General features: G+C 42.6%; 1 long non-coding RNA gene across 1 annotated transcript; it reads right to left on the bottom strand.

Annotated features, from left to right (window-relative positions):
• Positions 1–287: 287 nt before the first annotated feature.
• LOC115517964 lies at positions 288–18,594 on the bottom strand. The gene is made up of 3 exons (XR_003970126.1): positions 18,506–18,594; positions 18,298–18,301; positions 288–298 (listed from the first exon to the last, which is right to left on the bottom strand). It is a non-coding gene; the product is annotated as an uncharacterized LOC115517964 (long non-coding RNA).
• Between the last annotated feature and the right edge of the window lie 8,201 nt (positions 18,595–26,795).

The following is a 26,795-nucleotide window of genomic DNA, read 5'->3' as shown; positions in this document are numbered from 1 at the left end:
TGTGTTAGCCTCATCCCTGGTTCTAGAGTTTTCACAGAGCCATCTGGTCTGTAGTTAGTCTTTCTGTGATGGAATTGACATCGGGCACCGGCAAGTCTACCATCTTGTTGATATCCGAATCTTTTCCAAATTATATTCTAGTTGAGGCAAGAGGTTCAGTTCACCTCTACTGTTGTTCGTGTTCGCTAACAAACTCTTCGATTTTAAACCAGATGGTTTCTATATACACTTAGCATTTGTTATCTCTGCTTTAACTGAAATAGCTGATGGCAGCTGGTTCTTTCCTGACTCATCTTTCCTGTTCTTATGCTCTTAGTTTCACCCAATCTCTTGGTTGGTCGAAGCTCACGCTCAATTACTTGTCTTACCAAGAAGGGAGCATGTACGTCATGTTTTCTGAATGCTTGTATGTTTAAGAAAGTCTTTCCACGAAGTTAACTCATAAAAGACCCTTTGTCAGCCCATGGAATCCTTGGGTCATGGTCTTTTACCTGAAAACTCTATGGGTGTCGGTTTGCTAAGTTCTTACATTTACTGTCATCAGTCGGGAACTTCATCACCAGGCGTGTTTTTGTTTCTTTGTTAAAAAAACTTTTTGTGTTCTTTGCTTTTTACCCTAGTTCTAAGTCTTTCCCCGGATCCCATCTAGGGGGGCGTAATACTTACGTCTCTGTTAATTTTTGCAAGCAAGGTTGGCCTTTGTAAGCAACATGCTCAGGTATTCAGTTCAGAAAAGTTTATAGTTACTCTATTTTTGATGGATGCTTTTATTCTGGTTTCTCTTTCATAAATAGTTATCATGGCATATTGCACTTTGGTTTACTATGATGCACATCTATTGGTTTTCTAGAAGATTTAGTTTGTGCCTGATATATCATCATGGTAAGGTAAGAACGGGGAGAATGCGCTCTATTTGGCCTTGTAATGGTAGAGTGTCAACAACCCAGTTGTAATGTTTCTGGGGTTCTGAGTCTCTGTGTCACTGACAAGGTGGCACAATGATGGGGCATCTTCCAGTCTTTTCTTCAGGAGATCCTGCTTCATGACCTGGGCCAATTTCCCCCAACCTACCTCCTGTTCACTTGGTCACTGTGTTCCTAGAATGAATTGGGAGAGAGCCCTTATTTGAATTCTTTCTCAACTCTTATCTAAGTATATTTAGATAAATTTACATTTTTAAGGAATAATTTGTATACAGTAAGTGTAACTTTTTTTTATTATTTGAGAAAAAGAGAGAGAGAGAACATGTGAGTAGGGGAGAGGGGCAGAGGGAAAGAGAGAGAGAATCTTAAGCAGGTGTGGAGCCTGATGCGGGGCTTGATCCCACAACTCTGAGATCGTGACCTGAGTGGAAATCAAGAGTTGGATGCTGAGCTCAAGTGACTGAGCCCTTCGGGTGCCCCAAATTTGACCTTCTAATTGCACAATTCTGTAAGTTTGGCAAATATGTCGACTTGTGTAATCACCACCACAATCAGGATATAGGATAATGCCAACATTCTGAAATGTTCCTCTTACCATCATTTAACAGAATCCCCTCGCTCTTGCTGATTGTTGATGTGATTTTTGATCCCTTTGCTTTTGCCATTTCAGAAAATCATATAAATGGAATCATGCAGCCCTTAGCCTTTTGTGATCTGGCCTCTCACTTGGCATGATGCATTTAAGATTTGTCCACGTTGCTGTATGTATTAGAGTTTGTTCCTTTTTTTTTTTTTTTTAAAGTTTTTTTTCAACGTTTATTTATTTTTGGGACAGAGAGAGACAGAGCATGAACGGGGGAGGGGCAGAGAGAGAGGGAGACACAGAATCGGAAACAGGCTCCAGGCTCCGAGCCATCAGCCCAGAGCCCGACGCGGGGCTCGAACTCACGGACCGCGAGATCGTGACCTGGCTGAAGTCGGACGCTTAACCGACTGCGCCACCCAGGCGCCCCGAGTTTGTTCCTTTTTATTGCTAATGGCATTTCTTATTGCAGATGGATCCTAATTTGTTTATCCATTTGTCTGTTGATGGCTACTTGGATCATTTCCTGTTTGGGGCTATTATCAATAAACCTGTAAATTTTCACACACAGGTCTTTATGCGGGGCACTCTTTCATCTATCTCGGTGAATATTTAGAAGTGGGATTTCTAGGTATTTTACAAGAAACTGCCAAAGTGTTTTCCAAAGTGGCTGCACCATTTGCATTCCAGCCAACAGTGTAAAAGAGTTTTAGCTTCTCTACATTCTCGTCAGCACTTGGTATTGGGTTTTTTAGTTTTAGCTATTCTAATAAATATGTAGTTGTATTTCATTGTGTTTTATATTTGCATTTCCCTACGAATCCGTAATATTCAGCATTTTATTTGTCAGCCATCTGTCTTTTAAGGTGAAGTATCCACTTAAACGTTTTGCCTATTTTTATTGGGTTGTTCGCTTTATTCTTGCATTTTAAGATATTTTCCAACATTTTCCAACATACTCCTAATATTCTGAACACAAGCCTTTTATCAGGTATTTTTTGAAAAGATTTTCTCCCAGACTGTTTTATATGTTTTTACTTTTATAACAGTATATATTAAGGAGAAAAAGGTTTCTATTTTGATAAAGACCGATTTATCACTTGTTCTTTTTATGGCTTTTTTTTGGGGGGGGGGGCGGTCCTAAGATATCTTTGGTCATCAAGGTCATGACGATTTTCTCCTATGTTTTCTTCTAGAAGTTTTATTGTTTTAGGTTTTACATTTAGGCAATCCATTTCAAGTTACGTTTCATATGTGCTATAAGGTACATTTTGGTTTCATTTCTTGTTGCATGTGGGTGCACAAAATTGTTACCATATCATTTGTTGAAACGTCTATCCTTTCTCCATTGAATGTCACCATTGTCAGAAATCAATTGGCTGTGTATATGTAGGTGTACTTCTGGAAACTCTATTCAGATTCATTGATTTATATGTGTCTTCTTTCCCGAATACTCTACTGCCTGGATTTCTGCCACTCTTTCATAAATCTTGAGATTAGATGGCCCAACTCTTCCAATTTTGTTCTTTTTTCAAAATTGCTTTGGTTATTCTCAGTCTTTTCCTCTTCCTTAAAAATTTTAGAATCAGCTCGTCAATTTATAGCCCCAAAATGGTGGCTCCTAAGAATTTGATTGGGATTGTATGAATCTATAGGTTTATTTGGGGGGTAATTAACAGTGTTCAGGGTTTCCATCCATGAACATAATAGATCTTCCTATATTTATGTAAGTTTTCTTTGATTTCTCTCACCAATGTTTCATATTTTTCAGCCCACAAATCTTACCTATATTTTGTTAGACTTGGGCTTATTCCTAAGTTTTTTATGCTATTTCAAGTAGTCATGTCTTTAAGATTTGAATCAGTGGTTGTTCTTTGCCAGTGCATAGGAATACCGTTGACTTCTGTACATAAAGTTGCTATTTCTAGTCTGACAGTTTACCCCATGCTTTGCTAGAATCTCTGTAACAAGCTGCTATTTCTTTAGATGTTCTGCCTAGGAATTCAAAGAGTTAAAATGAGAACAATTCATGCAGTCAACTGATGAGATTATTTCTATGCTCTTGGAATTCTCTTAACGTTTTTCTGAATGAGTGGGTTGTTTGGTTATTGTCCATTCATAATCCATGATTTTGTGTGTGTGTCTCAAGGGTATGCTCAGGCAGTGTTAACAATTCTTTAAGAACTCTGTTACATCTTGATTAACAAAGACGTTTCACCTGACTCCAGAGAAGTTGTTAGTGACAATGGGGCTCAATGAGGTTGATTTATCTTACGGGGCTTATGCTGAAGTCTTTTCTTCTGCACCGTCAGCAAAGGACCTAATGAAGTACTTAGTTCATGTAAAATAAAGAAAATTATTACTAACTGCACTTAGGGATTAAGAGTTAACATTATGCCATCAATTGCGTCTTCCCCTTCATTCTTTTCCCTTGAACAGTGTAACAAATGGGTGTTTCTGGCAGGAGATTTTTCATTCATAAAGCTATTGAGATAAAGTGTTAATGCTCTAAATTTCAGGAATTAGTCATAGAAGGTAGCACGTAAAAATACAGAGATACACTTGAGTACAAAAATATATGTAGTCAATTTTCGGACTCCTAATCTTACTGGTGAAAATAACTTTCAAAGCTATCTAAGAGCCCTTCACCCTTCCAAGCCAAGCCAATTTTGAAATCCTCATTTTAAGACTTTTTCCTGCAGCTAGCCAACAAGCCTTGTTAATACTTTAGAGAAAGGCATGTTTAATGTCAGGCAAGGGAAGCTGTCCCATTCCCAAACACCTAAAATTATTAGTTATTTATGGTAACTTAAAAACTGCCTCCATTATTACCGGTTCACCTAGAGTTGACTCAGTGCCAGCGAGAATAGGTCCCTAAAATACCTGAAGACAAATCTGAGGACAACTACCATGATTCACACCTGAGTCCTCACTCTCTTAGAGCATTCAGATATTATTAATCATTCACCTAATTCATTCATTTAACAAATATTTATTGAGCACCGACTACCTGCTAGAATATTTTAGGCCCTAAGGATAGAAGAGTGAGCGAAATTGACAGAGCTCTTTCCTATGACTTCGGATTCTACTTGAGGGAGATCATCATTAAACCGAACCACAAATCAAAATATGAACAGAAGGACTGAGCAATGGAGAAAAATAAAGCAAGTTAAGGGGAACAGGTTATGCTGGGGATTCCAGGCTGGGGCAGCTCCATAAAACAGAGGTTATCAAACATTTTGGTCTCAAGATCCCTTTATGCCTTAAAATTTACAGAGATCCCCACAGAGCATCTGTTGATGCGGGTTATTATTGTTATTTATCATAAAATGTTTTAAGTATTTCTTAAAAATAATAATAAGCCTGTTCAGTTTTATCTAACACTGATTTTTTTTATTTTTTTTTTAAGTAGGCTTCATGCTCAGCGCAGAGCCCAACACGGGGCTTGACCTCACGACTCAGAGATCAAGACCTGAGCTGAGACCAGGAGCTGGACACTTAGCCAACTGAGCCACCCAGGTGCCCCTTATCTAAAATATTTTGAAAGAACTGATGCACTAGAGTTTGATATCCAGTAGCATGCCTTATTTCCCATTTTGTCATACAAAATCATAAAAAGATATGTACTCAAAGATCAAGGTTTAACAAGTGAATCTTACCGCTTCATCAGGGCATTTGTAAGCGATATTATCGACTCCTGTTTACGTATTTATGTACTTCCTGGCCTGAGTACGTGGTGGTGAAGTATAATACGCCTACTAGATAGTTTGATGCCAGATAATTTGATTTGTGTGTGAGCCAGGAGTTATACCCACCATTGCTTTTCTGTATCTAGAGTCAACTACCTGCTCCCCACACTATTTATGGCCTCAGGCTAGTGGGTTTTTCCCAAGTTGTACATCTTCTTGATTTAGAGTTGTTCTCCTCTGCATCTTACATTAATTTTTTTTGAGAGAGTTATGTTTTACGTTGCTCTATCTTACTCAACTTTTTTGCCTGAACTAATACGATCGTTTCTATCTACCAGGGTCAAATTCCAAAATTCTCTTGGATGTGTACCCAAATTTGATGTATCCGCGAATGTAAGGGTCAGATTCAATCCTTTTCTCTTTCATGCTTTCTAGAGAATTACTGAAAACCTTCCTCACTGGTGTTCTTATTTATTTTTGAGAGAGAGAGGGTGAGTGGGAGTGGGGCAGGGTGGGGGGCACAGAGGATCTGCAGCAGACTGGGCTCTTCCTTGACGGCAGTCCAACGCAGGGCTTGAACTCACAAAGCCCAGTTTAGGGCTCGAACTCACGAACTGTGAGATCGTGACCTGAGCCGAAGTCGGACACTCAGCTGACTGAGCCACCCAGGCACCCCTGTTTTTCTTCTTTCTCTGTGTCTTCCCTAGAATCTCATGTTTCCTTATTTGGGTAATAAAGAACTTGACAGGGAGTCACAGACTTTCTGATAACCCGGTCCTGCCATCACTGTGAATTAATGGCACAAACGTCTTCTTTCCACATTTGTAAAGCACGCAGACGGAGCTAGGTGATGTCTGGAGTCCTTTCTACCTTTGTGATTTCTTGTTTTCTAGGAGCGGATTCTCTGCACCATCTCTCTACTGAACAGAAACTGAGTCAGGAAGAGGGGTGGTTCAGATGGCTTCCAGTATATTCTTTAGTAACCTCCCCTTACCAGGTAGTATGCCCTTCCCTGAAAATGCTAATGGAGGGCTTGCCTTTAATTGGAATGAGTCATTTTCCTTATAATAATATAATATAATATAATATAATATAATATAATATAATATAATATAATATAAATTACTACAGGACTGGATAAGTTCACCACCCCCATACTCTTGTATAATAACTTAGGTGGAAGATTACCGCTACTTTCTTGCTAAGGCCTTTGCACTAATCTCTTTGTGTGTGGTTGAAAAATAGATATTAAAGTGGGTGTACAGAGGGTTACGAACCTACAAAGTTTCCCATGTATGTGAAGATACGTGTACGGCCCTACCTGCCCTCAGACCACAAGGCTGGTGTCCCTTCTGGGCGAGGCCAACTTATCCGAGTGCCTGAACTCCCTTTGACTCTCACCTGAACTGCTTCCTGCTCTCCTCCCTGATCCCTTTCTTTCACATTCCCGGCCTTGTTCCAGGCCTCCAACCTCGTTTCAGGTGAAAGCTGGGGCTGAGGATCAACCTCCTCCCCGTGGATTCTCTTAGCATTTTCGCCAGCCCAGCGCTTAGAAGCTGCCCCAACTTCGTCATGAATGTGCTGCCTGAATAACAATCCTCTGAACTCTGCTGCCTCCAATTGGCAAAGCTGGTCTTGGCTTTGTCATCCTGGCTCAGAATATCCGTGCTTCCTAGACCCCTGGATGGCTCTTGGATAACCAGTTGGGTTGGTCCTTGCTGCAGAGATACAGAATATTTAACTGCTGTTGCCATGAGTGACAGATTGGGTTTATGGCGGCCATGGCTTCACTCAAGAGTAGTGGAAACCATAGACATACTATCTTATTAAAAACCTTTATCTACAATCTGGTGTCAGGCAAACAATTTGGAATCAAACTGGCCCGGGCCAGTTATCAGTTTATCACAGACCAGCGTGGCGACTTTGAGCCATTGATTTAATCTTACTTTCAATTTCCTTTATCTATAAAACAGATCATAAAAGTGTGCAGTTTTAGAGGATGATAAAACCCAGACGTAATGTTTTACACGCAGGAAGTTTCAGTTAATGATAATTATTATTACCTTTGCCGTTGATAAGGGTTTTCATTTGCAAAGTTTAGGTAGTTTATACGCACAACATCAATATGCTCCAAGTGCTATAACCTGTATAGCTATATGTTCATCATATGCATACTCTTTATTCTCTGGAAAACTGGAAATACTAAACGTTTTATCAATTTATTTTCAGACGTGCAGAAATGGAAGAGAAATACGACGTCGTATCGGAACGTTCTCATTCCTGTGGGCTTCTCCGCTTGCGTGATGAAGGAAGGAGTGACTCTGGGGCTGAGGGGTTGCTCCCAAGCTGTACGTCTTCTCCATTTATATTTATATAGAGAGCACTGGCAAATGCAGAGTGTGATGGCTGCCGCGACACCACCCGCCATCACTAGCAGAAACAAATACTGCTTTTGAGCCGGGTTCTTAGAGCCTGGTCGATAGCTGGAAGGGAATTGATGAGTAGGGCCTCGAGTCAAATACTGTTAGTCTCATTTATTTTGTTGCCACGGAGTCTTCTCTAGAATCACACCAGTTATTGCCAATTAAAGCTGGGCTCTGGGTCCCAGGCAATTGATCTCACCCAGAAAGTGGAGGGTATTATCAGATATTGCGGATAGTACGGAGGATGGGAGGTATCCATTTAATTTCAACTTAACCTCCCTCTTCGCCTGGGACCATGAGAAGCCTTCGAATAAAACGGTCAAATTTGTGATCTCATTTGTTACCACAAGTGCTGTCTTCCCAGATGTGAGGCCTGATTTCCAGCAGCTGAAGAGAAGACTATTGGATTAACTCCCGTCCTGTGATTGATTTGCTCTGGGTTTGGTCGGCCTGCAAGGCAGAAGTAACGGTAGGAAATACAGATGATGTATCTTGGCTGGTGACAAACCGGTTCTCTTCCAGAGAGCATGATACTGTCAAGCCTTGGGACCACAAACAGCTCATCATTCCAGAAACTTTAAGCTCCTTCCACAATATGAATGTACGCCTGCTCTCATTTCAATTTTTAAAGAATCCATTATTGGTCCTCTAATCAATTATCCACCTGTACATTTCTCATTTAAGGCTCGTCATCTTCTGGGCTTGAGAGCATAACTTCTGGCTCTCCAGCTCTGTCATCAGTGAGTGCCGACTCAAAAAATGTTAGCTAGTTTTACAAAACCAAATCATAACAAACCGCAAACAAAAGAAGCCATAATGAGGAAAGTAAGTGAGGTTCCAGGGAAGAAAATAGCAGAGTAATACGTTCCCAAATGAAACAATTGGCTTTTTGATTAGATGTTCGTTTATTTCCTCACATAACGAGCTTTTGAGGCAAGTTGATTGAAGCCAGTTAATTCTAAAGAACTCAGCAAATGTTCAAGCACCCTGTTCTATGTATTACTGTGTAGGTCCACGTAAGCCGTGCTGTCGTGGGTTGATGCTTGAGCTGAAGGGACTTACGGAAACACCTCCAGCCAGGGTCAGGGAACAGCCACGACTTTATGACACTCTCTGACATCCACCGCTCACAAAGCTGCCTTCCTCATTGTCTTTTGCAATATTCTCTTTAGGAAGCAACAGAGATTCATAATTTGGAGGGATTTACGTATTCAGACTTACTTCAAATCATCAGTTCAGCATTAATCTTATAAACTTGTTTAAATCATTACACAGTTCATTATTAAACTCCTAATTGGAATTGATCCAGCATTACAAATGAGAAAACTACGAACGAAGTGATTTACAAGTAGACAGTTGGCCGGATGTCTGCAGCACGCCAGGGAGCTTGACTGTAACTCATCACTGGGCATCCCCAGCAAGTTTTCAAGTCATGATGAAGACAGTATCCGCTCGAACGAAACCCAGAAAAAACAAAACTACATTCAACTATAGATTTAAGATGAACATTCACACGGTGGGGCCACCATGGAACACTTGAGAGGTACTCCCATAGGTCACAGGCAGCCAGGATTTCAGGAAAAGGGTGATGTGGTGAGATTTGGAAGATCAGAGGGGGCTCTTGAGATGAACAGTGAACACGTAGAAAGTTGTTGAGGAAAGCTGCAGCAGGGACAAGAACTCTTGGTAGAACCAGAGCGGATAAGGAAATGGGACGGATGTGAAAAACCCAGGGAACCAGGGGAGAGGCTGGCAAATGAGAGATGGACAGACGGAGAATGCAGCAGCTTCTGGGTGATTCCCAGCCTCTGACACTGAAGACTGGGACGGGGGAAGTGCTCTCATGAGGAGGGACACCGATGGGAAGGGGGCGGGGAGCTAATGCAGGACACAGTCTCGGGAGTGGTGTTTAGTCTGACTTGTACATGCAGGTTATTAAGACTCTTCTCAGATTTCTACACGCAAATGTCCAGCAAGTTGTCATATCTATACGTCTGGCAATCAAGAGAGAGATTCAGCCCAATGAGCCAGGTTTGGGAGGTGTTGGGGTCTAGGTGGAAATCAAAGTGGTAAGTCTAGATAAAATGATTTGCGTGAGAAACAGAAGAGTCAATAGGATGAACTTTTCTCCAGGAAGCAGCACCTCAGGCCTTGGGCAGAAGAACATTCCCCATGGGCAGAGAGGATGCTGCAGGAAGGCAGGGGCTAAGACAGCAGGACTGCACTGGGGCAGGCTTGCGGGATGAGCGCTAAGAAAGGCTGGTAGAGAGGCCGAGCGAAACAGGTCCATGGTGCATACTTGCTAACGGGGCCCCTTGGCTTACTGAGGCTAGTGAAGCGATGGCGGGGAGGCCAGTGGGAGGAGCACAAAATAACAAATAAAGAAATCAAAGAAGTTGGATTTTCCAAACTGAGAAACTCCAAGCTTTGGCAATCCCAGGTGATTTCATTCAATCATTAAACGAATGCTCTGTTCCAGGCCTAGGAACTTCTGCATTTATTCTAGATGCAGACGCAGACAATAAACAAGAAATCAATCAGTGACACAATAATGTAGGGGCGCCTGGGGGGGGGGGGAGCTCGGTCGGTTAAGCGTCTGACTCTTGATTTTAGCTCAGGTCGTGATCTCACAGTTTGTGAGATCGAGCCCCGTGTGGCACTCTGTGCTGATAGCATGGAACCTGCTTGAGATTCTCTCTCCCCTGCCCCCCCTTCCCCCCTCTCAAAAATAAATAAATAAAATTAAAAAAAATAACACAATAATGTAAAATAGTAACAAACACTATGAAGGAAATAAGGAGAGTTGTGTGACTGAAGGTGAGATAGCTGTTTTAAAATATCTGAATCATTCACAGAAGGGAAAACTCAATAATGCGAACGTGTGTCAAACCTGCCCCAAGACAATCTATAAATTTCGTGCAATCCCAATCAACATCCCAACATAATTTGGTGGGCGTGAGGGGGACTTGAGTAACTGAAATGAGCCTGCAGTGCAGAGGGGAGAATAGCCTCACCAGATATCAGAACACACGAGAAAGTCTTAAAGCTTTGCTGTAACCACAGAACATTGAATCAGTGGCACGGGATGGAAAGTTCAGAAACAGACTCCTGTGTATACAGGAAGTTAGACAATGAAAATGTGACATTTGGAGAAAGAATGGCTTACTCTATAAATAATTCTGAGATAATTGACCATCTGTTTAAGAAGAACAAAAGTTAAAGGCCAATCTATCGTAGTGGCTCCTGTCATTCACGAGAATAAATTCCAGTTGGAATAAAGGCGACGTTGTCAACGAAATGAAAATAGGAGAGACTATGTTTGCAACACACGGTAGAGAAGGAGTTCTTAAACAGGACATAAACACAAAGGAAAGGGAAGGGAAGGGAAGGGAAGGAAAGGAAAAAACAATAAGCCATTAAAATATACAAAAAGTTAAAAATAGAAAGTACACTATTAATGAATTTGACTCAATGAAAGTTACGGAGGATAAAAGTCAATACAAAGTCCGCGTTGGGAAAATAAAAGCTATCTAAATAGCATGAATACCTATAGGTGTTCATGTTGCTGATTCCTCAACAAAGCTGCCCAAAGCAGAAACAGAAAACAGGCAAAGTAGATGGTGCGCTACACTGACGTCCCCAGGGGGCAGCTACGGCCAGGAGCAGTGGTCCCATGCATGACCACGGGGACACCACACTCAGCCCAGTCAGATGTGAGCTCAAGTCTGGAAGTCCCAAAGCAAGAGTTTGGAGGGAGGGGAAAGCAGAAAAACAATACATTTCCATCACAAGCACACAAAAGTTCTGAGCAATTGCTTCTTCCACAAGCCGGTGAAAAGTCTCTTCTTTCTGGAGGGGCAGGCACGTGATGTGTGGGTGGGTGTGGGTGGGGCTTAAGAGGGCGGAGCTGGAACTTTTGTCTGTGAGACATCCTGGGTTCCTCAGGTGACTTCCACAGTATGACCTTCAACACTCCAATGAAGGATGCTCCATGACAAAAAAGCCAGCTGGCAGTGACAAATTGGGTCTCATGGTTTTAGGTACACGCTGGGGTCCCTTATCTAGACTACAGCACCAGGGGAACCGGGGCAATAGCTCACATGTTCGCTGCCCCAAGTCCTTGGAGAATTTCTGACACATTAAGCACTTAGTAAATATTAGTGGCATAAATGAACAAATGAGCAAGCGAACCCCAGTATGGTCCATTTTCAGTGTAAGCGGGGATCGGATACCTCAGTGAGAACATCAAGTGCAAAGCAGGTGTAGTCAAAATTATCCTTGGAAATTTCCTTAAGATGGTCATAAAGTACAGAATTCATGGCTTTCTGTGTATAACCCATATGCTAATTCTCGTACACGTCAACTCGTGGAGACACCCTGAACTAGGTTAAAGGAAGGGACACAAGGAAAATATGTAGATATATGACCACTCACGCATTCCATCTTTAAGATAAATATAAAAGTCCTTGTGTTAAATGGGATACGGGCAGGGAGAGTTACCTCCACTTTGGGTGAGAAGATTGGGTCATAAACTAAATGTGTGTATGACTGATTCCATCGAACATGTATAAATGCTTTTCACCCAAGTGGACAGGTGTAGATGAACTGAGATAAAGTGCATTTAACAAGATCCGGTTAAGCGTTTCAGGTCTAAAGTGACATTTTAAATCATTTTTTCTGGTAGTCATCGGTAATCAGCGGGAGAATTACACACACGGACACTCTGAGCAGCTGAGAATTCGGCATTTCTTTAAACTCATATCCATAAGGTATTTCATCGATATTTTATTTGGGAGCAAGACAGAGCACGCTATGGAGGACGGATGGAGAGGAAGCCCGCTGTGGTCTTAACAGGTTAACAGGCTTCTCCATTGTTGAGACTGGTTGGCTCAGACCCCAAACTTGTGTAGCCAATCTCTAGAACGCACAGCTGCGTTGGTAGCTGCGCTGACCCACCTTCAAAAGCTTGCCCCAGGGGGACAGGCTGGCCCCTCCCCACTACCACCCAAAGGATACATGCATTTCACGCAATACACTGGCCTTGTTCTAGTAAAGAAAACTCTTTCCACTTGTCGTATTTCCAGTGATAGCAGAATCTTGGGCAGTTGCTCTAGGACACGCCCCTTGATATCGCACTATCTGAAGGCCAAATCCAACGTGAACATTTCCCTGGAGTTTGCTGCCAGTCACAGCACTGCCCAGGCCGTCGGTCACTTACACAACCTCAACACGGCGCGGATTTGGAAAGGCACCGGTGGTGGGACAGCTGTGGCAATGACACAGCTGAGCACAGAGAAAACCCACAGCGCTGCACTGGTGACAACTGAAGAAGCTATTATTATCTTTTTTTTTTTTCTTCAGTGAAATGGAACGGACTGGGGCGCCTGGGTGTCTCAGTTAGTTAAGCGTCTGACTTCGGCTCCGGTCATGATCTCGCGGTTCGTGGGTTCGAGCCTCACGTCGGGCTCTGTGCTGAGAGCTCGGAGCCTGGAGCCCGCTTCAGAGTCTGTGTCTCCCTCTCTCTCTGCCCCTCCCCTGCTCACACTCTGTCTCTCTGTCCTTGAAAAATAAATAAACATTAAAAAAAAAGAAAAAAAAGAAATAGAACAGGCTATCTTCTTTGGCAGGCTGGACTTGAGTGGCCAACACAACATCTGGTGGTTGGCATCTTGCAGGAGGCCAGATGAGTGACATGAGGCTGACCAGAAGGCATTAGTCCAGACCGATCCCCTAGGGATCTGAGGAAGCTAACAGAAACTAGGAGAGAAGGTGCCTCACCAAAAGCCCAGAAGCCGACCGAGGAAATCACTGGTTTCAGTGTGGATGCCATCAGTATGTGAGAATTCAATTAGAATTATCAATTGGGTTGGAAATAGGTCGAAAGCAATTTGGTCAAAAGTAATTACTCTGAAAACAACTTGGGTAGGATAAGAAATTGTCAAAACAATAGATTGACCAAAAATACACCATGCGTTTTTAAGCATTTTCAAGGGAGGTAATCTGTCAGGAGAAATCCTTTTAAAATTATGACCTGTTAGCAAAGGCAAAACAAAGCTGTTTATAGCTGGGTGCAGTTCAAAGACAGAGGATGATGAGAGAGCTAAAGACTTAGTCAAGAAATAAATTAAGAAGTAGAACAAAAGAAGCTTGGGATGAAAGCACTCTGTCCAGGGGAAAGAACAGAAGAAAACAATGATCTGTATTATACATTATATGTTATATGTTATATGTTATATGCTATATGTTATATGTTATATATTATATATTATATATATCTGATTTGTAGATTTTTTATTTTACAAATGCATTAATAATATGTTTGTAAGATATGATTTATTAATATATTTAATATATTTGTAATACTATATTAACATTATATATTATATGTTATATGTTATATATGATATATATCGGACTTGTAGATTTTTTATTTTACGAATATTTTTGCAGTGGTTTTCATCCATATTATATAATTCTCCCAATCATCCAATAAGGAAAGGAACACGTTACTAACCCTATTTCAGAGATGAGAAAGATGAAGCCTCCAGAGTAAGAAGTTTGCGCAAAGTTGCACATTTTTTTTTTTTTTATGTGCCAGATTTGAGTCTGTGTCTTTCATTATTCTTCCTGCTGGATCACGCCAGGCCTTCGGAATGGAAAAAGACCTAAACCAGAAGTTTGGGCCCTGGAATAAATTTTTATTCTGGATGTCTCTAAAGAGGTGACTGAACGCTTTATTTTTCAGGGCTTCACGGTTTTCCTTTGTCAGACAGAGAAATGGAGCTGTCAGTGTTTTTTGAAAACGTTTGATAGAAACGTAGTTCCCTCTGCGACAGGGACACATATCTGAAACGAAACAACACTTAGCCCTACTGTGTGGAAAAGCTCTGATATCTTCCAAGCCAGTCTGTGGTTTCTAAATGTTGGCCACAATCTATTAAATCGATTTCACGATCAACTAATTCACTGCAATTTTAGACTGGATAGACGAGATCTTTTCCGATTCTCTGCTCAGGCGGTGCTACGAATCTGGGGTGAATTCATCCAACCAGAATAACCTAGGAGGTAGGAAAAATGAGCTTTCTAATCGGAGAATCGTCAACCCACCTGAGTCACTGTCCTGACGGCGAAAAATCAGAAGCACTCCCGAGAGGAAACCAGATCACGGCAGGAGCAAAGGAGCTGTGCTGACACCAGAAAGTTCCACCCAACTCCCACCCAAGCAATTGGCTTATTCAGCTGGGTTCAGAGCCGTCATTCTGCAATAAGCTAATTTAACATCGATGCTGGTGCTCTACATCGAGATATTAGCGATTTCATTTTCGAGATGTTTCAGTATCATTTCCGGACGTTCTCGTGGGCTGAACTGGACAGGGGCTGTGATGCCCTGTGCACAGTCTGAAAGCTATGACGCTGAAAGGCTGAATGGCCCACTGAGCTCAGTGCTTTGTGCAGTATTTGCATCATTTGCTTTTCATAAATGTCTACAAGGTGTGATTGAATTATGCTGCAGCGATAGAAGGTCACAGAACAAGTTAATAATAGGGAGAATTGACTTCCTGGCTCCGGATCTAATTCAGGCTTTTAAAATCTGCACTATGCTTACCTGAGTGACACTAACAAGTACGTTGTCCTAAATCCCTGCAAGTGAGCCCTCTTTCTAGATCTGGTTAAAAACAACCTTCAAGATGGAAACCACGGGACTTTAAGTTTTGACGGATACAAAAATGACTTGCTTGTGTGTATGTATGCCCTCACATATATGCTTCAGCTTTTACAAATTTAACTTATTTTATGCTTATGTTTGACAGGGTTTTTTTTTTTAAGTTTATTTATTTATTGCTGGGGGGCAGAGAGAGGAAGAGATAGAATCCCAAGCGGGCTCCGTGCAGTCAGTGCAGAGCCCAATGCAGGGCTCGAACTCATAAACTGTGAGATCATGACCTGAGCCGACCGAGATCAAAAGTTGGAGGCTTAACCGACTGAGCCCCCCCACAGGCACCCCTATGTTGGACGGCTTTTAACTATGGAAAATGAGAGAGCCAAACGTTACTTCCATTTCTTGCAAATGTGATTTCGCTCAAGGAAGGGGATTTGACACGATCCTGTCAGCTCCAAAGGTTCCATGATTTAAATAAAGCATGTAAAGTCTTTCTCTAACAATTATTTTGCAATCACAAAAAGGTGGTGTGGTTTTAAAGATAGTTCTTTGGAGTGCTTATTCTTTCATTAATTTGTTCAACCGATATTTGAGTGTATGCACAGGTACTGTTAAGGTTTCTGAGGACACAGGGATGAATAAAACATCGTCCTCACTGCCCACAAGGAGTCCGTCGTCTAGCACTGCAGAGACACGTATGAACAATTCAGTGAGCTAACAGTAGGAGAAGGGAACAGTGCTTAGGACACAGGGACAGGACTGCCCCTTGGCTATTTTTCGCTGGGAGAAAAAAATCGACATCTTGTGCCTCCAAAGACTTTGGGTAGAATGAATACCAGGGCTATATAAAGACACAGGAGTTTCACCCAGGAACCTAGTCTGTCCTGGAAAACTCTTAATACACTACTAAAAAATACATCAGTGAAAGAAAACATAAATACCGTACATACTTACCGATGGAGTCTCTGAGGTTGTCCATTCCTTCCCAGTGAATGTTGACTCCTAAGCTCAATTAATGACCGCCCTTCTCTTTATTTGCAACCCAGTTCTGTCTCCTTATTTCTCAGTACCACGTGAGCACGCACTGTCATTTTTCCAAGCGTCTGTTCCGTGTGCATTTACTTCTTTGGCTTTTGTCCATTTGCTTTCCAGGGAGGCGGGTCAAACTGCCCCTGCTGTGTGGTCACGTGGGTGAGTAGGCAGCTCGGTGGTGACGAATTCCCTTCACTGTCTCTTGAGTAATTTAAAATTGAAGTAGGTATAAGGCTGGGAGCAATGTGGTGGCAAATAATTCTGCTATCCGCCAGGAGCTGACCTAGTTAGCTTGGAATTTCTAGGCTTCATAAATCTTGTTTCAAATAATCATACGTTCCTCGGAAGAGAGTCAACCCCGAGATGAACACCCCTGATCTCTGCAAACAGTCCTGCAGGGTGGTCCAGCAGGCAGGTTATGGCTTTGGTTGGGTGATTTTCCAACTTCGACTCACTCGGTATTTAGTTCCAGATGAACAGCAAAAGATCACACGCCTCCAGGAATTACGGCAGCGGGCGGGGCTTCCTTAGCCCATCTCGGTGGACTGAGCAAACAGGGGGCCTGATGGGCAGGTAAACTGGGTGGTGGTCTGCCTTGGAGCTTTTCAACTGGTCATACGGGTGGAGGGGGGTGTCCGAAGGGAGGAGCCGGGTGGCACTGGGGCAATGTGAGCCCGACAGGCATCTCCACGATGACAAGTCTCTTTTGTTTACACCATTATGCTTGACAAATATTCTCATTTTTAATGGGCACCGTAACAAGATAAAGACTGGAAAGCAATGGCTTCATGTGAGTTTGAGGAACTGGTGAAGTCTTCCCGAACCCTCCACCGTTTCTCATCGAACACCTCCCCTCCTGGCCTGTCAGCGACGTCTGAAATAGTGCCCTTAGAGCTTCATTTTGAAAGAGGAAAAATATTCCTGTTTTAAATTATGAATATGCTATTGTGATTTAGTAGTTCAGATTGTTTTCAACATCACATGTTACCAAGTGCATGTTTTACAAAGCAGGACAAATGCATTGGAAGGCCCTGGGCGCCGGGAGTGACTACGGGCAAGGTTTTAATTTCTCTGGCCCTCCATTTTCTCACCCATTAAATGGAGGTGTTGACCAGACACCTTACAAAGCCCCTTTCAGGGTTTTTTTTTCAGGCCTATTACACCCAAATTAAATTTGGTCTATAACCTAAGTTGACCGGTTTTCTCGTGGCCTTGACCTAAGAGCAAAATTAGTCAACGAAAGCTTTGGACTGGCTTGGGAAGGGATTTGGTCCTACAGGTCACCGAGCTTGATTTGAGCTGAGCGTTCAAGGGTCACCTCTCAAAATACTACTTCTGCTGGCATTCTTGACGGCCTCAGATTGCAAAACTATTCAGTTGCCGTTAGCCTGGGGTTCTTGCGTATGTGACAGAGCTTGTACCCTCCCTCTAGTCCAGAATGGCCTGGGTCTGCCCCAGGCAGTTGAAAGAGAAAGAGAGAGAAATCCCACTGTTCAGCTATCACACATTTGGATCTACTTGTTAACTTAGCATAACCCGCCTTGACACCGTGCTCCTGGGTCACCTGCAAGGTCATTTTATTGGCTTCTTTGATTCAGGTTTCTCCTTCCTCCAAACCATTACCCTCTTGGCCCCACATCGCCGTTACCACCTTCCTCAATAACTTGTAAGCGTTCCCTGCAAAACATGGCATTGAGTGTCTAGTCCTTCATTCTAGAATACAAGACCCTCTTCTAAGGGGCTTACAGTCCATCTTTACTTCTTTGGCACTGGTCTCCCAAAGCACGTGGTTGACTGCTCTGTGGTCACCATCTTGAAATTCTTTTTGTTTTGTTTTGGGTATGGTTGACACCGGGCATTAGATTATTTCAGGTGTGCAACTTAGTGATTTGACAAGGTTATACGTTTTGTCGTGTTCACCACAAATACGGCGACCAGCTGTCCCATTCCATTGTTATTACAGTATCATCGACTGCATTCCTTGCACTCTGCTTTTTGTTCCCATGACTTACTCCTTTCATAACTGGAGGCCTATCTCTCTCTCTTTCCTTTGTTCCTTTTGCCCAATCCCCCGCCCCCCTCCAGCAACCATCAGTTTGTTCTCTGTGTTTATAGTTCTGAGTCTGCTTTTTTGCTTGTTTATTCATACTTTAAGATTCCACGTATGAGTAGAATCCTGGTGTTTGTTTTCTGACTCTGACTTATTTCACTTAGCATAATACCCTCTAGGTCCATCTGTGTTGTCGCACATGGCAAGATCTCAACCTTTTGTATGGCCGTGTAATATTCCTCTGTGTGTGTGTGTGTGTGTGTGTGTGTGTCACATTTTCCTTGGCCACTCATCTATTGATAGACACTTAGGCTGCTTTCATGTATTGCCTATTGAAAATAATGCTTCAGTAAACTTGGGGGTTCATGTATCTTTTTTTTTTTTTATTTATTTATTTTTTCAATGTTTATTTATTTTGGGACAGAGAGAGACAGAGCATGAACGGGGGAGGGGCAGAGAGAGAGGGAGACACAGAATCAGAAACAGGCTCCAGGCTCTGAGCCATCAGCCCAGAGCCTGACGCGGGGCTCGAACTCCCGGACCGCGAGATCGTGACCTGGCTGAAGTCGGACGCTTAACCGACTGCGCCACCCAGGCGCCCCAATGTATCTTTTATAGATAGTCTTTAAATTTCCCTTGGATAAACACCCAATAGTGGAATTAGTGGATCATAGGGTAGTTCTATTTTTACTTCTTGAGGAACCTCCACACTATTTCCACAGTGGCTGCACTAGTTTGCATTCCTACCAACAGTGCAAGAGGGTTCCTTTTCCTCCACATCCTCACCAATGCTTGTTGTTTCTTATCTTCTTGATTTTAGCCATTCTGACAGGTGTGAGATGATATCTCATTGTGGTTTTGATTTGCATTTTCCTGGTGATGAGTGACGTTGAACATCTTTTCATGTACCTGTTAACCATCTGTGTGTCTTCTTTGGGGAAATGTCCACTCAGGTCCTCTGCCAATGTTTTAATCTGATTTTCTTTTTTTCTTTCTTTTTTTTTTTTTTGGTGTTGAGTTGTATAAGCTCTTTATATATTTTGGATATTAACCCCTTATTGGATATATCATCTGCAAATATCTTCTCCCATTTAGTAGATGGTCTTTTTATTTTGTGAATGGTTTCCTTTGCTGTGCAAAAGCTTTTGATTTTGACGTAATCCCAACAGTTTATTTTTGGTTTTGTGTCCCTTGCCTCAGGAGATGTATCTAGAAAAATGTTGCTATGACTGATGTCAGAGAAATTACTGCCTGTGTTCTCTCTCATCTAGGATTTTTATCGTTCAGTATCATGTTTGTCTTTAATCCATTGTGAGTTTATTTTTGTGTTTGGTGTAAGAAAATGGTCCAGTTTCATTGTCCTACATGTAGCTGTCCAATCTCCCCAGCACCACTTATTGAAAAGACTGTATTTTCGGGGCGCCTGGGTGGCTTGGTCGGTTAAGCGTCCGACTTCGGCTCAGGTCATGATCTCACGGTCCGTGGGTTCGAGCCCCGTGTCGGGCTCTGTGCTGACAGCTCAGAGCCTGGAGCCTGTTTCAGAGTCTGTGTCTCCCTCTCTCTCTGCCCCTCCCCTGTTCATGCTCTGTCTCTCTCTGTCTCAAAAATAAATAAACGTTAAAAAAAAAATTAAAAAAAAAAAAAGAAAAGACTGTATTTTCCACACCGTGTATTCTTGGTTCATTTGGTATAGATTAATTGACCATATAAATATGGGTTTATTTCTGGGGCCTCTATTCTGTTCTATCGATCTGTGCTTCTATTTCTGTGCCAGTATCTTGCTGTTTGGATTTGCTACAGCTTTGTAGTACAACTTGAAATGTGGGATCACTGAACCTGAGCTCTGTGCTTCCTTTTTAGGATTGCTTTGGCTATTTGGGGTCTTCTGTGGTTCCATACAGATTTGAGTATTATTTGCTCTAGTTTTGTAAAAAAATGCTGATGGTATTTTGGTAGGGATTGTATTGAATCTATAGGTTGCTTTGGGTAATACGGACATTTGGACAATCCATGAGCATGGGATACCTTTCCATTTGTTGGTGTCATCTTCAATATATTTCCTCAGTATTTTATAGTTTTCAGAGTACAGGTCTTTCACTTCTTTGGTTTAGTATATTCCTAGGTATTTTGTTCTTTTTGATGCGATTGTAAATGGTGTTGTTGTTGTTTTCTCTTTCTTCATTGTTAGTGCATAGAAATGCCACCAGTTTCTGGGTATTAATTTTGTATCCTGCCACTTTACTGAATTTGTTCATTACTTCTAGTAGGTTGGTTTTTTTTTTTTTTTTTTTTGGAATCTTAAGGATTTTCTATTTATAGTACCATGCAGTCTGCAAATTGTGACAGTTTAACTCCTTCTTTACCAACATGGATGCCTCTTCTCTCTTTTTGTTTTTGTTGTCAGATGGCTGTGGCTAGGACTTCCAGTACTATGTTGAATGAAGAAGGGCGAGAATGGACATCCTTGTCTTGTTCATGACCTTATGTGGAAAGCTCTCAGTTTTTCATCATTGAAGATGAGGTTAGCTGTGGGTTTTTCATATATGGCTTTTTTTATGTTGAGATATGTTCCCTCTAAACCTACTTTGTTAAGAGTTTTTATCATGAATGGATACTGAATCTTGTCAAATGATCTTTCTGCATCTATGGAGATGATAATATGATTTTTATCCTTCATCTTGTTTATGGGATGGACCATGTGGATTGATTTGTGAATATTGAACCATCCTTGCATCCCAGGAATAAATCCCACCTGATCATGGTGAATGATCTTCTTACTGTATTGTTGTATGTGGTTTGCTAATATTTCGTTAAGGAATTTTGCATCTATGTTTAGCAAGGATATTGACCTACAATTTTCCCTTTTTATGGCATCTTTGTCTGGTTTTGGTGTCATGGTAATGCTGGCCTCATAGGATGTATTTGAAAGGTTTTCTTCCTCTACCATTTTTTTGAATGGTTTGAGGAGAATAGGTATGAACTCTTCTCTAAATGTCTGGTAGACTTCACTTCTGAATCCATCTGGTCATGGAATTTTGTTTTTGGTAATTTCTTTGAGGACTGGTTCAATTTAGTTACTTGTGATTGCTCTATTCAGATTTTCTATTTCTTCTTGGTTCAGTTTTGCAAGATTGCACATTTCTAGGAATTTAATCATTTCTGCTAGGTTGTCCAGTTTGATTTTTCATAGTATTCTTTTATAATTCTTTGTATTTCAGTGGTATCAGTTGTTACTTCTCCTCTCTCATTTCTGATTTTATTTATTTGTGTGTTTTCTCTTTTTTTCTTGATGAGTTTGGCTAAGAGTTGTCAATTTTTTTTTCTTTACAAAGAACCCTCTTGTCTTCATTGATTCTTTCTATTGTGTTTCTTAGTCTCTAATGTCATTTATTTCTTCTTTGATCTTTATTGTTTCCTTTCTTCTACTCATCTTGGGCTTTGTTTGTTCTTTTTCTAGTTCCTTTAGCATAAGGTTAGATTGTTTATTCTAGTTCTTTCTTTCTTTCTTTCTTTCTCCCTTTCAGATAGGCCTGTGTTGCTGTATCCTTCTTCTTAGAGCTGCTCTTGCTGTCTCCCAGAGGTTTTGTATTGTATATTTTCATTTTCATTTGTCTTAATGTTTTTTTATGTTTATTTATTTTGAGAGAGAGAGAGAGTTGGAGAGACAGAGCACGAGTAGGAGAAGGGCAGAGAGAGAGGGAGACACAGAATCCAAAGCAGGCTCCAGGCTCTGAACTGTCAGCACAGAGCCCGCTGCAGGGCTCAAACCCACGAACCACAACGTCATGACCTGGGCCGAAGCCCGACACTTAACGCACTGAGCCACCCAGGTGCCCCATCTTCATATATTTTTTTATTTCTTCTCTGATTTATCATTGACCAATTGGTTGTTTAGTATCATGTTATTTAGTCTCCCTGTGTTTGTGGGGTTTTTTTCCAGTTTTTTTTTCTTGTGATTTATCTGTATTTTCATACTGTTATTGTTGGAAAAGATGCATGATATTATTTTAATCTTCTTAAGTTTATTGAGTCTTGTTTTATGGCCTAATATATGGTTTATTCTAGAGAATGTTCCACATGCACTTGAAAAGAATGTGTATTCTATCGGTTTTGGATGGAAAGTTCTGTATATATCTGTTATGTCCCCCTGGTACAATATATCATTCAAAGATATTGTTTCCTTATTGATTTTCTGTCTGAGTGATCTATTCATTGACATAAGTGGAATGTGAGTAAAGTCCCTTACTATTATTGCATTACCATCAATTTCTTCCTTCATGTCCATTAATATTTGCTTTACATATTTAGGTGTGCCAGCTTGATTTTTGCAACCCAGCACCGTGGGGCAGCTGGTGTGGGTTGTGGACGCCGAGCTCGCTGGAGATGACAGGCCCCACTCATTATGGTGTCCAGACCCTGCTCCGGTCCAGGTCTCTAAGGTGAGGTGGGAACGTAAACTGTGCCGTTCTCCAGTCCCTCTGACCTGCAGAACTTTCCTACCCGTCCTCCACCGCTTTGCAGAGTTCTTGTGTTATCTCTTTTATGTGCTAGTTTCTCTTTTAAACCTCAGCTTTTTTTCTGTGCCCAAGGACGGAGGGATCTGTTTCCCATCCCCTCAGTTCTCTCCCTCCCTCCTGCTTTTGGAAGCATTGGGGATAAGGGTTCCCGTTGTTACCAAGTCCCTTGCTGTGTACTCTCTGTCTCTGTCTTGCATTGTTCAGTAGCTGTTCAGTCAGCCTCCCGCTTTTCTTCACGAGGAATTGTTCTATTAATAGCTGTAATTTGCTGTGTTCTGTGGCAGAGGTAAGTTCAGAGTCTCCCGATGTCGCCATCTTGAACCAGGACCTCATGCACCATCTTGAGATTGTTAATAGTTTGGGTTTCTGTGTTTGTTTTTGATTTTCAGCAAGAGGCCCACGTCTTCACTTTGCACGGAGCCCTGCACGTTACGAAGCTTATCCTGACTCGACGCACGTGCAGAACCCAATGGTCCACATGAAAGCTCTAGGCCATCTTGGCAGCAAGATGACGGCTTAAAGGACCACCTCCGGGAGTGGCGGAGCAGGCCGAGGAATCCGTGTTCATGACCACACAGAAGACATGCGCTAAACCCTGAGGGGTCAAGGGACAGAATGGAGACTACACTGCCTGAGTTTCTGCAGGTGGGTGGTGAACAAATGAAAAATCCTTTCTGTTACTGTTACGTGAGCTCCCTGTAATACATTGGCAGTGGTCACCTGGGGGGAAAAGAGGCCTCAGCTAAAAAGAAAAAAAAAGAAGGCGGAAAAACCGTAACATTCGAAAACAAGTTAAGTTGAAAGCATTTACTTGCTCTGCTATCCAGGGAGGCGGTTTGAGGGAGGGCTAATGCTAGACTTCGACTCTCCCATGTATATTTTCAAAAGGTATTTGTATTTCAGAAGCAAAAGGAGAAGAAAAGAGAGTCAGGTGTTTACGCACTTGGCTCTTGTGTTTTGTCTCCGATAAACACACGGGCACACGGAGGCGTCATTACACAGTCCTTCAGCAAATCAATAAGTGTTTGGCTACACAACAGGATCAGCAAATTTGGGGCCACAGCGCATAATAGACTCTCGGGGAATATTTGCTATTCTGACGGTGGGTGAGCTCTGGTAAACAGATCAGCAGGGTTCCAGAACCTAGGAGGTGCTCAGAAGTGAGAAGAGACACCGCAGAGGGAGAAGCAAAACAAACAAAAAGAAGCAAGCAGGCCCCAAGCCTCTCCCCATGCATCAAAACAAGAAAGAGAATGGCGACACGGAGAGAAAAGAAAGAAAGCGCGCAAGTTGGCATCAGTACACCACTGAGACGGCCACCGCCGAAGGTCAGAGTTTGTCGTGTGCTCGCCAGGAACATCCGTGAAAGAACTTTCCATGTATTAACTTCTTTACCGTTTGTGATGACCCGTGAAGTAACGGAGGTTATTCACAATTGGCAAAACGGGGAAACTGAGGTACGCTGGAATTGCCTGACTTGCCCCAAATCGCGCAGCTAGTAAATGAGGTTGAGGGGTCCAGTGCTCGGCCAGATTTTATGTGATTTTTCAAGCCCGGCCATAGACAAAGTCTTCCCCCCCCCACCCCCACTCCCCAGGCATCCCTCGGGAAAGCCGCCTTCTCTCCCCCCCCAGTGGGTGCACAGCCAGAGCATTCTAATCTCCAGGGGACAAGCGGGGACCCAGACGCCTCCACAGGCCATGCTGTCATGTATTCCTAGACCTGCTGTCCCCGTTTCTATGTCTCTCTCTGGGGGGCCTTTGATCAAGGTCTTCCTTGGGCCCCTCCGTGACACTCCAGCTCTCCCTTTTCCCCTCCCCCAGCCTCAGGGGCCATAAAGCCCCCAGAGCCTTCTGCTTGGTAGTTCTCTGCAGTGAGATGACCCCATGTCCGCACTTGACCCTAACCCTAACCTAACTGGCGGCCGTTCGGTGGGGAGGGAGGGGGCGGTGGGAAAAGGGGGAGCCGCTGCCTCTTCCTGGTTTGGCCTCTCGGCCTGTAATCACAGTGAGTGGTTTCAAGGCTTAACCCTTTCGTTCTGGCCTGTTTTTAATGGACTCTCCAATGCCTGGCAGCTCAGATCCCCCTCCCGACAGAGGTCTGTTTCCTTTTGGTTTCATTCTGTCCACCTGCAGTGAGTGTCACACTAAATGAAAAATAAATGTGGTTTCAACGCCAGAAGGTGGGTTTTGGAGAGCTGGCTCAGCCTTTCCTAAAGAAGCCTCACGCCTGAGCGAGGATGCTGGGGTTCGTCTTCTTTTTTTCTTTTAAGTTTTTTAATGTTTTATTTATTTTGAGAGAGAGAGAGAGACAGAGCATGAGCGGGGGAGGGGCAGAGAGAGAGGGAGACACAGAGTCGGAAGCAGGCTCCAGGATCCGAGCTGTCAGCACAGAGCCCGACGCGGGGCTCGAACCCACGAACCGCGAGATCGTGACCTGAGCCGAAGTCAGAAGCCCCACTGACTGGGCCACCCAGGCGCCCCTGGGGTTTGTCTTAAGGTGTCAGGGAACGCATGAAGACATTAAACGCAGGAATTCTCAGAGGAAAAGTGCCGTCAGTGCACACGTGCTGTGTCCCTCCAAACTGATTTGTTAGAGAAAACCCTTGCCGGCTGATGCTGGTTTCTTTCGGCCTCTGTGCCTGTGTGGGATGTAATTTAGTAAGAATGTCAGCTTTGTGACTTAGGTGCTTTTCACGTGACTCTCAGAGTCCCCGGAGGAGCCGACTGCTGCCCCAACCTTGAACTGGGGGCTCGGCGTAGGGGAACAGGACGAAAAGATTTCAGTGGAGCCGGGATGTCTTTTCTGCTGATTCAGCAGTTGTTGGCCCATTAGCTAGAGATCGAAAATGAGTGGAAAGACTCATTAATGAATTAATAGAGCTTCTCTTTACAATTCTGTTCTGGAAACTCCCTCACAGATACCCTCAAAAATAATGTCTTACCACTTATCTGGACATCCCTCAGCCCGGGCCAGCCGGCCCGTAAAATTAACCATCACACCGTCTTTACAACATGTTAATTACACAAGTAACACATATTCATCTTAGAAAAATGGAAAATACGGGTTTTATAATAATTATAAATTACAGACTCTCCCTCTACCGGATACATTTACTATTGGCATTTCCATGGATATATATATCCATAATCCATATATATAATCCATATATATAATCAATATATCCATAATGTTCTGTTTAATTTAATGTCATAAATTTCTCCTATTATTTGCAAGTATTTGTATATGAAAGTCACCTGGACTTCGATTCTTGGTTAATTCTACATTTTTTTCAATGTTTACTTATTTTTGAGACAGAGAGAGACAGAGCATGAGCAGGGGAGGGGCAGAGAGAGAGGGAGACACAGAATCGGAAGCAGGCTCCGGGCTCTGAGCCGTCAGCACAGAGTCTGACACGGGGCTCAAACTCATGAACCGTGAGATCATGACCCGAGACGAAGTCGGACGCTCAGCTAAGCCACCCAGGCGCCCAACTTCAACACCTGTTTAAAGATGTGGTTTTCACAGATGATTCTGGTTCCTGTAAAAATTGATCTGCTGCTTCTTTTAGCATACAAATGTTTGATATGAGCTCCAGTCACCAGTAAGTAAAAGAGAAAACAAATAACATCTACCATTTATTGAACTGATTTCTAGGAAAGACCCTAGGCTCTGTGCTAGGGGCTTTAATATCTCTTTTATGATGTAGTCATTAACTCCGCGAAGGAGGCATTATTAACACGATTTTATAAATGAAGTGATTATTACCCAAACGGTAAGTAATAACTTACGCGATGTCATGCAGTGTTAAACTAGAGGCAGAACTTAAGCCCCCACAGGGCTGATTGTCCTTCCCTACACCTAACCTGAGACTCATCCTGTACGGAATGGAGTGGGTCCTTACAAAGCGAAGTCGAT

The sequence above is a fragment of the Lynx canadensis genome, chromosome B4, assembly GCF_007474595.2.
Source record: "Lynx canadensis isolate LIC74 chromosome B4, mLynCan4.pri.v2, whole genome shotgun sequence".
NCBI lineage: Eukaryota > Metazoa > Chordata > Mammalia > Carnivora > Felidae > Lynx > Lynx canadensis.
This window is presented reverse-complemented; position numbering and strand designations above follow the sequence as displayed.